Source organism: Pholcus phalangioides, unplaced genomic scaffold, assembly GCF_987345545.1.
Source record: "Pholcus phalangioides strain wild (caught in Gottingen) unplaced genomic scaffold, Ppha-v1.0 ptg000008l_1, whole genome shotgun sequence".
In the NCBI taxonomy this organism is placed as follows: Eukaryota; Metazoa; Arthropoda; class Arachnida; order Araneae; family Pholcidae; genus Pholcus; species Pholcus phalangioides.
Window position 1 is genome coordinate 28,256,953 of NW_028301601.1, and position 13,646 is coordinate 28,270,598.

Genomic DNA, 13,646 nt, shown 5'->3' on the forward strand with positions numbered 1-13,646 from the left:
GATTTCTAAAAATTGTAGAAGAATGAGACTGACTCAGATTCAAAATTTTGAAAACTCTTTTTGTGTATTGAAAATAAAAGCAATAAATTAGTTATATACTATATATATATTGTATATTGTATATAATTTATAAGTGAATAAAACCAAGCATAGTAAAGGTCTTTTAAGAAATTAGCGGAAACTATCTTACTTATATAATAAAAATTATATAACACAAAACGAAATTTTTAAGTAGTTCATGAACATGAGATTTTAAATTGCTGTCTACATTTAAACCCTATTACTACAGCATTATATTAAACCCTATTCTATTAAAGTATTTAATAATATTTACTTCTTGAATTGCATCGCAGTGACAATGAGGTTGAAAATCATAAGCGAGGGTGTGAAATTTAAGATTAAGATGTAAATCAGATTGCATAAGATTGAAATTAACGTATTTTGTCTTATGTAAATTTAATTTTAAATCATTAGCATAGAACGATTTTTGAATTAATATTAAATCTTGGTTAATATGATTCTTTAGGCCGTCAATATCATCGCATGAATACATTAATACAGAATCATCGGCATAAGTGATCATGAAACCGTCAAATTCTAAATTACAAAGATCATTAATAAAACTCAGGTAAAGCAAAGGACCCAATATAGATCCTTGTGGGACTCCTCTATTTATATGGACATAATCACTCAAATTATCCTGTATTTTGACTCTTTGTTCTCTATTATATAAATATGAAGTGAACCAATTTAAAAAATGACCCCGAATACCAGTTGAATTGAGTTTTTGAATGGGAATATAATGGTTCACATTGTCAAAAGCTTTTGAAATATCTAAAATATTGCAACAGTGAATTTGTTCTTGTCAATGCCATTATAAATAAATTTCGGAAAGGCCAAAAGAGTATTTTCAGCACCTTGTCCTTTCTATAATTCATAATTATTTATTTCCTTTCTATTTATTCTATGAAATAATTAGATAAAGTATAGAATACAAGTGAGTTTCACGCTTTTACTGACTCAATCAGTTATTTCATGAAATAACTAGGTATCCTATAGAATATAACGGATTTCATACTTTAACGCGTAACAACTATAAAAGAATGGATCTTCCCATGTGAATTTTTTTTGTACGTGATTACGAAATATGATTTCCAATAATATTTTGAACTTGAGAATTAGCCGATTCGTATGTCTTCAGCCAATGAATATCTAGTGTTTAGCCACACTAGATAGCCACCGATCTCCCCGTTAGAAAGTCTCGCTACAGAGAGAAACAGGCCTACAAACGGTACAAATATTTTGCCATTACACTTTATTTCTGAAATACAGATGGCGGCGCAAAAAATCAGACACAACACTAGATACGCACTCAGACTTTTAGGTACACAGATAGTTACACTTCGGCACAACTCACTAGGTGGTAAATTGCCCCTGGCGATAGACCTGAATTGTGCTTGGTTTGACAGAAAAGACAGCTTCTAGTCACCAAGAAATAGAGTTGAATTGAAGAGGTTAATAACTGTAATAGATAACGCTTTTGGTGTTATGCTTCTGGTGTTATGTGTTCGGATATTAATAGGCAATTTTGACGTCCTATTTTCCTTTATTGTTCAGCATCAAGTCACAAAGGCCCAGCCACGAATCAGGAAAAAGTCAATAACTGTGAAGGAAGGCTCTTCCCAATGTGATGTGTTCATCTGTTTTGGGTTCGTTGATGTCTCTTATACGAGGTCTTGACAGCATCCGTCAACGGAAATTTCTCTCTCGCTGCCAGACGATATCTGTTCCAAGATTCTGACAGATGATGCGAAGACTAATATGTCCTACGTATTGCTGGGAAAAAAAGAGGGGGATGAAAAAAATAAAATGTTTACACGGGGGTCCTTTTTTGTACGAGAGGGGGGGGGGGAGAAGAATAAGAAAGATGTCTTCTTCTTGTCACTCGTCAAAATCCATGGCTTTATTGCCATCTGCTGATTCGTCATGATGGGATCGTTATCCTTCCGGAAAGAACGTCTTCCTTATAAACGTCTTTTAGTATTTCCGTAATTGAGTAGAAAGACTCACACCAGAAAAAACAGTTCTTATTACACCTGGAAATGTAATCTTCCCAAAGCAAATAGACCAGAATTTTGACTTTAATACGCGCTCTGTTCATGAGTGTTGTTTTAATTATTTCCAATCGGTTGATGGTAACAATCAATTGAAAGCTAACTGCCACTTAGAGATTTCAAGGAACATATCTTTTTATCATGTGCGGGCTTTTTGAAAGACATTGTTACATACCATATATGTATATGAAACATTATCAACTGTCAGTCATCGGAGGGGGGGGGGGCAATGGATTTTCCCTTCACTTCCATAAATTTTAACGCATTCATGGAATTGCTCTAGAAAATGAAGAATAACGTGGGGTAGGCCAATGAAGCCTTGGAAAATTACCATGGTCCGGGATGCACGTGGAAAATACCCAAGGTCTAGTAATCGTATTGGTGGAGGGGGGGGGGATGGCTATATTCAAGGAATCACGTGAGTAATACACGTAGTATAAAAATTATATGGGGGACATTATCGTGGGTAAGTAGGCTACCCAATGTTCATAGGACCATGGGTACTTACCCAGGTATCACCATAGATATTCATAAGAAATAACTGGTCTGAGAATCATGTGAAAAATATCCTTGTTCTAGGAAACCTTTGAAATAATATTTATGATCGTGTTTTTACTACCACACGCTGCTATCCATTACTATTTCCCGTAGAACCACTATCAATGTCTCGTTTGACCCTAGGATTCCGGGGGAGGGGGGAGCCCTACTTCTGAAACTGGTGTAGGTGTACTAACTTTTAATAACAAAAAAAAAACAATGAATTTTTAAAACAACTGTACTGCATTTAGCTGAACAAAAAAATGACTTCATAAGCAGGTACGTAACTAGTAAGCCTCCAATTATTAATTATGTTGACAAAGACCTTTAAAGACAGACATTATAAGCAGGGATGGCGTTAAATGGGAAAACTTTTACACCACAGCTCGATCAGCCTTTCCCATTCGTTGCCAGTTTTGCTCTAAAAAGATGACTGCGTCGGAATTACTGTGCATATTAGAGAACCTAATTGCGCAATTACACAAGCTCCAGGCATATATAAACTAAGCGCTGACATCTATCTGCCAAAAACGAAACAAGGAATGAATGTATATCCTTAATAGTGTAATTTTAATGTTGTAGGGCATGGTGCTCTCTGACGAGATCTTTTTACACTGATCGCTCAAACTACCACAGGAAATGTTTGAGAGTTGTTGACCTTTTTTGTCATGTTGAAATTTCTGAGACTTGTTTGCTGGTTCTGAATGAAATATGAAGCATGACCTCGTGTCAACTGGTTGGACAGTGGGCAATTCCGTTTCCGAAACCCAACACCATGTCATAATACAGTGATGGGTAAACTTTTATATCCATGGGCCTGATATGCCGTATTTCTGTCCCTCGCGGCCAAACTTGTATGTATAATGTGCCAATATGACCTGCATTTTACGGGAAGTTGCCCCGTAATTTTGGCGTCCAACTTTTTAAAAAAAATTCCGTTTATTCTGTTATTTTCAATAAGACTTAAACTTTTGAAATCAATAATTAAGATTTTCTCCATAACTTAGTCACAATTATTATAATGTAATTTATATCACAATCAATTACAGCTATATTAAAGCATATTCATCTTTTGATGAATTATAAATTTTCGCACACTGCTACTTGTGGGACCTCCCTACTTCCCACCATTGGTGATTTTTCAGTAATTTTAGCAATAGTTGGCAACTTCACTTGCCTTTGACAGTTTTCTTTGGCTGTGTCTAACAATTTTACTTGCCTCTGGAGAATTTGTTTTTTGCCTATAATTAGCAACTTAACTTTCATTTGACGATCTTTTTGTCGATAATTTGTGATATCCCATATGCATCTCGCATTTTCTATTTGCCATGTTTTTATGAAGAGAATATCGTCAGTCTAGAGGTATTTATTGTGTTTTGCGTATTGATACTTTACTACCGGAACATCTTTGTAGGGCCAGATGGGACCCCTTGGCGGGCGCATCTGGCCTGCTGGACATAGTATGCTCATCACTATCATAGTATAGTCGATGCTCGTTTTAACGACCCCCCATCGCTTCACGGAAAACGGAAGTTATATTGGGAGGCCGTTATATCGGAAGGAAAAAATACAGCACAGTCGTTATATGAAAACATTTGAAACTTTTTCTACTGGTCGTTGTAATGGAATGGTTGCAATAACGAGCTTTTGGTTATAACGAGCGTTGACTGTACATACCTAGATTCCGGTTCAGCTAGATATGACCGATTTTATTGGAAATTTTTAGTGTTTCTGAAGAGAATAACCGCAAAGACAGAGAGGGAGTCCTTGGCTAGTATCTTGAGCCATCTCTATACAGTCGTATATTTTCCAGTCGTTTTTATAGTCACTCTTATCTTGTATCTCGACACGATGCCATTGTAGAGAAAAAGGAACCGAAACTCTTTTTTGTTGAACGTGTCACGTTGTAACGAATTTGTAAAAGCTTTTACAAAGCGACACCTAGATAATAAAAAATAACAATATATATATATTTTTATAACTCGAAGTTATAAAAACTAGTCTGTGGCTCGGAATCAGCGTGGCCGTGACCCCCAAGTGTCGAAACACATTGTAAAAAGCGTTTTAATTGAATGGGTGTATGAAGGTTTAACACACGGAGCAGAAGAAGAATCTTTTCTTTTATTACAGACACTAAAGTCATCTTCTACTTATTGTGTTCACCTTCTCTTTTTATCATGTTCTTGGGAGTGAGCACCAAGAAAAATCCCATATCTATGATCTTAATCTCCGTGTTTATCGCCCTGAACTTGCCTCCATTTAGGTTCCCTTCACCAAGATTTATGGGTGCTGTTACGGTAACCCTATGTCTCCTGGTAAGCAGGTACCTAGATTTGGTGAATACGCAGCCGGTATCAATTGAATTCGATGGTGATTGTTCACTCTGATCAGTAGAGCCCAGATTAGGTGCAAATGCATAAGTGCGTATGCAATTGCATATTTTAGAGCTTTTTGTAGTGCATATAAATGCACAAAATCCACCGAAATTTCGGAAATAGTGCAAATTTGTTTAGCCTTTTTCTATATTGATGGCACTATATATATATAATTGCACAAGATTGTTTTTACCTTTACATTCTTCAAATTTAATCTAATTTATTTAATTTTTCAAGAAAATATTTTCCTATCTGGTTTTTTTTTTGTTTTAGAGCATATTTTTAGGCATTTTAATTGCATATTTGTAAGCATTTTAAATGCGTATTTTTGCACTTCTGTAAGTACATGTGTTCTCCATTTTTTGCTCATATTTTTTAGTTTTACAGCACATTTTTCTCTTGGGTTAGACCAAATTTCAGTGCTACCAATATGCATTTTTTTTTCATTTTTACACATATTTTTTCTATATTCATGCATACTTTTTTTTTATATTTGAGGATATTTTTTTGATTTTTGTGCAAGTTTTTCATTCTTAGGGGAACTTCAGCATTTTTAAGTGCATAGTTTTCATTTCACGTATATTTTTGAATTTACGTGTAATGTACATGTTCTTTAGGAATATTGAAGAATTTTAAAGGGACATTTATTTTGTGCATATTTCGGTATTTTTAAATACGTATTTTCATAATTTTTATGAATTTTTTTCTACACTTTCCAAATACGATTCTCTGCCCCCTCTCGTTTTTGTGTTCATTTTTGCACATTTTTTGTGCGTTACTTCAGCATTATTGGATGAATTTTTGTTTTCATTTCTCGCACAAATTTTGATTTCATGGCATATCTCCACATTATGCCAGTGATTATTTATTTTTTATTTTTAGTACATATTCCAGTGTTTCTAGTGCCTATAACGGAATTTTTTTAGTGTATAATTCAGCATTTTTAGTGCATATTTTGTAATTTTTTTAGCGCACATATTCCGTGCTCTACTGATCAGGCATCTTCGTTTTGGTTGCTGGTAGAATTATTTCACCTGACTTGTTGAATCAGCTGAATTTCAGCTAAACATCAGCACTGTAAGCAGATAGAGATGACAAGTTTTTTTCCTACCAATTTAAAAATCAGAAGACATAAAACATAATGAAATGATTATTTCCACGAAAATTTTTTTTTTTTTTTGGTTTTTTGAATGAGTTTTTCAAAAATCTGATTCAATCTGAATATCAATGTTTTTCAAATTTTTTTGCCCTTGTGGAACACTTGAAATAATTTTTTTTTAAATTTTAGAATATTCTTGAAATGCTCGCTACCTATATCCTAAGGAATTCTTAAAACCGTATCCACGAAGTCCTTTACATGATATCACGTTCAAGAGAATTTTGAAACCCAGTGGAATTCAGATCCATAGTTCAAGAGTCCCGTAGGGAATTCCCATGAACCAGAGATCACGGGAAAACATATCCAAATTTGCAAATCACGTAAAATATATATCAGATTTTCAGATATCCATATGTAAAAATCACACGGAAAAATATCCATGCCGAAATATCACACATGAAAGAATTCTATAGTCAAGAAATCACGTGCAAAATATCCATAACCCAGAGATCTAATAGAAAATATATAGGTCTAAAATCGCATGGAAAAAATACCCATGGTCAGTTTGGGATCGTTTGGAAGGTATTCGTAATCCTTTAATCACGTGGAAGAAATTCATAATCCATTTCATGTTTAATATATCCATGGTAGACAAATAACGTGGACAATACACTGGTCTAGAAATCGCATGGGAAGAAATATCCATGTTCAAAGAATCACGTGCAAGCTCTTCATAATTCATTAATCATGTTCAAAATATTTATGGTCGAGGAATCTTGTGGAAAATATTCATGGAATTAGGAATCCCGTTTAATATATTCATGGTCCAATTATCATGTGAAATTTATATACCATCCACATGAGCACGGGAAAAGTATTCACGCCTCCCCCCACATGATCTCATGGATATCCAAAGCCTATAAATCAATCATATCAAAATTATTTTTTGGTGAGAAATCATGTAGAAAATATCCATAGACTGGGGATTAATCATTGTATAAACTATTCTAGCATAAAATATTCGATTAATCGGGGTATCCGATTATCCGGGGAAGAATTCAATTGCCATTTTATAACGTTGGTATATAGTTTGTATATTGAAAACTGATGAAGGATAAATGTTAATAAAGCTTCTCGAATAAATCAAACAAATATGAAAATTACATTTAATTACAATGATCACGATGCCATGATTTCACTTTTATTAAGAAAGTTGTCGCCCTCTATTGGCGGAACAGAGAACAAAAAACAAAATAATTAAATTCGAAACTATATTGAAGATAACTTGAATGCTTCGAGGCCAAAAGGTACCTACTCTCCATTGCATTTATCTTAACTTAGTAACGTTTCTCATTAATTCCAATTAATAAAAAATTATGTGTATAGTGGTTGATCTGTATTAACGGTCGATGTGTCGGGGAAAAGTTGTTAAAATGATCTAATTAAGCGGGGATCTTTAACATTGTCTCTATAACCGAAATTATACTATAAAAGTTTGATAAAAGTTATTTTAAAAACTTGAAAAATGCAATCAATATAAGCGTATCGCTTACATTCGAGCAAATCTAACCAATAGGATTATTGATTGGTTTTGTTTTTTTTTTCAAGTTTTGCGAAAGATCTTTTATGGAACTTTAATAGTCGCCTAAATTTCATCTGGCCCATGAAAGAAATTCTGGTAAAGGAGGATTTTATCAGTTTTAACCGGGTATCCGTTTATCCGTCATCCGAATAATGAGGGCCGACTGGGAATTACGGGGAAAATATCCATAGACTGCAGATCACGTGGAAAATATCCATAGACTGCAGATCACGTGGAAAATATGTATGGTCTGGAAAACCCTGGAAATATAAAATCCAGGGTAAATTATATTTTCTGCAATATGGTAACTTTATATTATAATGAAAAACTCATTAACTTTTCAATAGCATGACTACATGTACATGCATTCCTGTCCACATTACTATCTCTCACGATACAAAAAACCTTGTCTACGAGGATCTCAAGATTAATAGATGTAGCACTAATAGATAAAGTACTGCGGGGCCCTGGCTAAAACACTGCCTTACATTTATTACACACACACAATGCTGTCTTTTACCACAAAAGAAGATTTAATCGCTCGGAGCAACTGAATTTTTATAGTGACCATTTTTTGAATTTATTGCAAATTCTAGAATAATAATGTTTCCCAAAGTGGACGCTGTAACGGACAAAGGTTGTCTTTGTAGAGGATGTGGATACTGATTGCATTGGTTGATATATTTCATTGTGCTGGAATCGGTCCCGCTGGATCGTCCCGCGTTCGTTTTACGGGGGCAGAGAAATTTCTCCAATATTATTTGGCACTTGTGAGGGGCGATAATTCCTATGGCCAACCACTCTGTAATCGTGCCTCAGCGAATGCAGACATCTTCAGCTGCGACTGAAGTGGGGGCAAATATCTTTAGCTTTGAATGGTGTGGAGGAAAACATCTTTAGCTATGAATGAAGAGGAAGCTGATATCTTCAGCTGCGAATAGAGTGGATGCAGCCATTTTAGCCGAGAATGGAGTGGATGCAAGTGGATAAAGGGCGATGTGTCGGAGAAGTGGCTTATTGTGTAGGTGATCTAGATCATCCCGTATTTTAGGGGACACAAATTTCTTATTATTCCATATTACTCTGCTGTTGGAATGGATGATCGCCTCTATCGCTCCCGCTCCAAAACTGCACTTTGTTGAAATAATATTTTGAGCCTTAGATCAAAACTGTGGCCATTGACTCTCTACAAAGACACAACTCATTGTAGGCGTTCTGCTGAAAGGTGGACCACAACCACCGTCTCCCTTTCTCCTCTCTTTATCCTTCTTAGTCTAATAAAGAAGAAAGACAAGAAATCCCAATAAATCAAGTCCAAGAAAGACAGAGGAAAAGAAGCAGAGAGAGAGAGAGAGAGAGAGAGATTGGGCAAGTTCTGGAGATACTATTATATACATATGTTCCATCTCGTAATTTTGATGGTTGTCTCCTTGCAGAGAATGAGAGAGATAAGGCGTCAGTTATACCATTTTTCCTCTCTCTTACTCATTCAAGGGCCGGACCAAATGAAGTTATTGAAGAAGAAGAAGATGAAGGTGTCGTTGGTTTTCCTCAGTAATTTGCAGTTGAAGGTGTTTTATAACTTCGACAGGTTTTTCCTGTTTTAAATTGTCTTCTCGTTTCTTCTTTCTCGAGGGCCTTTTTATTACATAATATATATAAGAGTGTGTCCCGATGTAAAAAACCTACTCCTCTTCTTACCACAGGGGAGTGTACATTTTCATAAGTTAAAAGAAGAAAGCACAAGGCACTCTTACGGGGTTTATTACCGAGAGTTTTATCCTCTGATGATGATTCCTTGAAGAGTCACTGGCCTTCTTGGCTGTATGTAGATAGGCACAAAGAAGAAGAAGAGAAAGGCCTGGCCAGCCTACTAAATAAAGGACGTGAAATGGTTTTTTTTTTCCCTTGGAATTTGGAAAAAAAACGAGATTTTTACGGGTCACGAATCTTTATTGTGGTCATTTTTGTTTTCGAGTCTATGAGATGCAGAATTTAAAGTCCTATTGCGTGGTGTAGATCATATAAATTCGACGCGTGAAGCTTCTCTTTTGGATACTTCTATAGATACTTCTCGGTCGTGGGGGTCAGTGCCATCACGGTCATTTAATGCATTCAAATGACACCAGTTACCACACAAAACTCCTGTTGGCTAATTTTGAATTTCTTTAAGGCAGGGGTTCTTAACCTATGGGTCGGGACTTAACTTTGGTCGCAGGGGCATCCGAAATGGATCTCACAAATATACTTACACTCAGGGATTCTTGCGCTATGGGTCCCAACCCAAACTTAATTAGCAGGGACTCCGAGATGTGTCGTACAAATCCATTTTGAGACAGAAATTCTTGAGCTATAGATCACGATCCAAACTTGATTCGTAGGGGCTTCTGAGATGGGTCGTACAAATCCACTTACTTTCCTGTAATAAATGCGGTTATTGCGCCGCTGGTTTCACTGATTTTGAGAAACAAACAGTCCTGTGGGTCGCGATACTGATCTTGTTGTTGATTTTGGGCCGCAGCTGGAAAAGATTAAGAACTGCTGCTTTAAGGGGTCTCACGGCCCTTAAAGCCAAAATTTCAAAAATTACCTAAAAAATATTTCATTCCATCGCACACAAAATTGATGTCAATAAATACAAAAATATGTCAACAAAATACACGTCAAAATTCATGCCAATCTATTAATTTATTTTTTTTACTATATAAGAAAGAAGTAATGAATTATAATGTAAATGTGTGTAGACTTATACAAGAAAAAACACTTTTTTCTCGACACTTTTTTTTTTGAGGAAACAACGCGTGTTTTTTCAGATTCCAGCTGTTGAGCTCATCCGTAAGATGGTAAAAAACACACACACACACGCACGCACACACACACGCACACACACACACACACACACACTATTGCCCTGAAAATTTTGAAATTTTGCAGAAACTTATTTTTGGCATGTGTAAATAAAATAAACCTTGAATTGAGCGATTGGCCGCTGGGAAGCATTTTAAAAAATATATTGAATTTAGATTTTTGAAATTTATCTAGTTTTTCACATTTTAAAATTTCATAAAATTCGCAACATTCATAAAATAACGCATGATCAGTTATCCACGTTGGATGTCTATTTTGCTAGCATATGTCGAATAAACATTTCTGAGGAATATTTTTTCTCTAGTTTTTTTTTTTTTTAACCCTGCTGTCGGGACAGTAAGGGACAATGTCATTAAGTGTCCAAAAGATTGACCAGGAGAAATTGCACCACGTGAGTTGGCAGAACAGTGATATGGAGCGTGAGCAAGCATGTGAATGAACAAAAGAGCGACCTACAGAGCTAGAAAACAGGTCAGTGAGTGATAGGTAGTGAACAGGTAGTGCATGTGCAATCATATGAAGGGCCAAAATAGAGCGGCGAACTAGAGAGTTTGAAAGCATGTGAATGACCAAAAAAAAGGCATCTAGAGAGGGGCAAGCATGTGAGTGACCCAAAAAAAAGAGATCCAGAGTGGGGCAAGCATTTGAATAACCAAAAGAATGACCTAGAGCATGTGTAAACGTGAAAATGATAGAAAGAGTGTCATTGAGCGACAAAAACAGTGACTTACAGCGTGTGCAAGTATTTAATTCACCAGAACAGTCTATAAGCATGTGAGTGACGAAAACAGCGTGAAAGCATGTGAGTGACGAAAACAGCGTGAAAGCATGTGAGTGACGAAAACAGCGTGAAAGCATGTGAATGACGAAAACAGCGTGAAAGCATGTGAGTGACGAAAACAGCGTGAAAGCATGTGAATGACGAAAACAGCGTGAAAGCATGTGAGTGACGAAAACAGCGTGAAAGCATGTGAATGACGAAAACAGCGTGAAAGCATGTGAGTGACGAAAACAGCGTGAAAGCATGTGAGTGACCAAAACAGCAAGAAAGCATGTGAGTGACCAAAGCAGCGTGAAAGCATGTGAATGACGAAAACAGCAAGGAAGCATGTGAGTGACCAAAGCAGCGTGAAAGCATGTGAATGACGAAAACAGCAAGGAAGCATGTGAGTGACGAAAACAGCGTGAAAGCATGTGAGTGACCAAAACAGCAAGAAAGCATGTGAGTGACCAAAGCAGCGTGAAAGCATGTGAATGATTAAAAGGAGTAACTTAGAGAGTTTGTAAGTATGGAAGTGACCAAGCGAGTGATTTAGAGACATAGGTGCACTTGCAGGAGTCAGGAGAGACCAAGCGGTCTATAACCCGCACAGGATTATAGCACAGAGTGACGAATTCGAGGAAAGATTAATCAAGAAAATTTGACTAGAATGGGATGAGAGCGGCAAAATTCATTTTGCCACATTTGGCAAAACCATGAATGCGCCTCTATAACTCATCCACTATTTTTATCCTTTATTTACCCAAAAGAGGTTGATGCACGATCTTGACATTCAATGCTTTTCCATGCGCAAAATCTCCTTCCTTTAAGGAACACTTAAAATTTTTCTATTCAGTTTAGACACTCAATTTTTTTTCTTCAGATACTATGGATAGTTTTATACAATTCAACACGGGCATTTGGAATTGTTGGTTATTTTTTTTCTCGAATTTCAACTTCATCAACATGCAACTTTTTCAAAAATCACAAAAATTTACCCTTATTTTGTTCCAAAAATTTTTAAACAATTTTAATAATACATCCTCGTGTTATGTATGTAACACCATAGTTCTGAGAGACGCACAAAGTTTCAAGACATTTAAATAAGTGGTGTTTGAAGAAATGTTCCTTATCTAACAAAAAAAACTTAGTTTAAAGAAAAACGCATTTTAGTGAAAAACATTAGCATGCGTAATGTCTCAAAGCAGTTTATATTAAAATATCTTAAAAATATTTCTAGTACAGGGGTAGAACAAAATCTCGAACGCAGTTAGATGCAGAAAATTTCATAGTATTTGAAAATTGAAAAATTCGAAAATATGTTTTTTTGGAAAATTTGCGTGCACCAACCCGCTTGAAAAGCTTCATTTCGTAATCTAAAATACTTTTTTCCCATAAAATTTTCAGATATAATTAAGCATAAATTTCATTAAAAAAATTTCTTAACTCGATTGAGATATCTCATGCATGCGGTGAGATAAAAGCCTAAAATTTTTCCAGCAAAAAATTAAAATAATCCCTCTTTTTCTTCTATTTCCGAGAAAAAAAAGGGAACTTTAATCGCTTTAAGGGATGATTTTTAAGGGAACATCGTCCGATGAATTCTCATCAGTTTCTTATGAATTCCCTCGAGAGGAGAACTCTTATATCAGTATTCAGTTCATGTTCTGGAATTTTCAAGATTTTTTTATTTTTCCTATCAATGTTGGGAAAAAAAAAAATTCTGATTTCTCCCCAAAAGGGGATTTTTCTTTCATCAGATCTTTTTTATTCTTCTGTCTTAAATCAGTGGCACGATGATAACTTTGCTGTTATCCTCCACTTTTATTATTATTATTATTCTCTACCATTTTAACACGTCATCCATAAAGCCAGATAAGACATACAAAAGGATTTTCAAAAATGTTTTTTTTGAATGAAAGTATTTGTCCAGAATATAAGTGAAATTATGGATGTTACTCAATAGACTAGTGGCTGTCATATCAAGTGTTGCTGCTCCCTGGGGTGCAGAATATTTTGTGATTTAACTGCAATGAATGAAATAACAGGAACGTGATTTCAAACTACTGTGCAACGATAATACAGTCGAATCCCGTTATGATGAACTCCAAGAGACCGGAGAAATCACTTCGTTATAAAGGAATTCCAGGTTTTTTTAAATTTTCCTATTTAAACTAATCTAGGGAATTAAAGTATTCGTTAAAACGAGATTCTTGCTATAACGGTTATTCGTTAAAACGGGATTTGACTTCATATGCTTATATGCCCTCATACTTTGTGTGACCATATTCCATCGAGAAAAATATGGGAT

The 13,646-nt window shown here is 35.5% G+C and overlaps 1 protein-coding gene across 1 annotated transcript in view; it reads left to right on the plus strand.

Annotated features, from left to right (window-relative positions):
* The window catches only part of LOC149084153 (uncharacterized), a 332,369-nt gene that overhangs the window by 63,304 nt on the left and 255,419 nt on the right, over positions 1-13,646 (plus strand). The window lies entirely within an intron of this gene.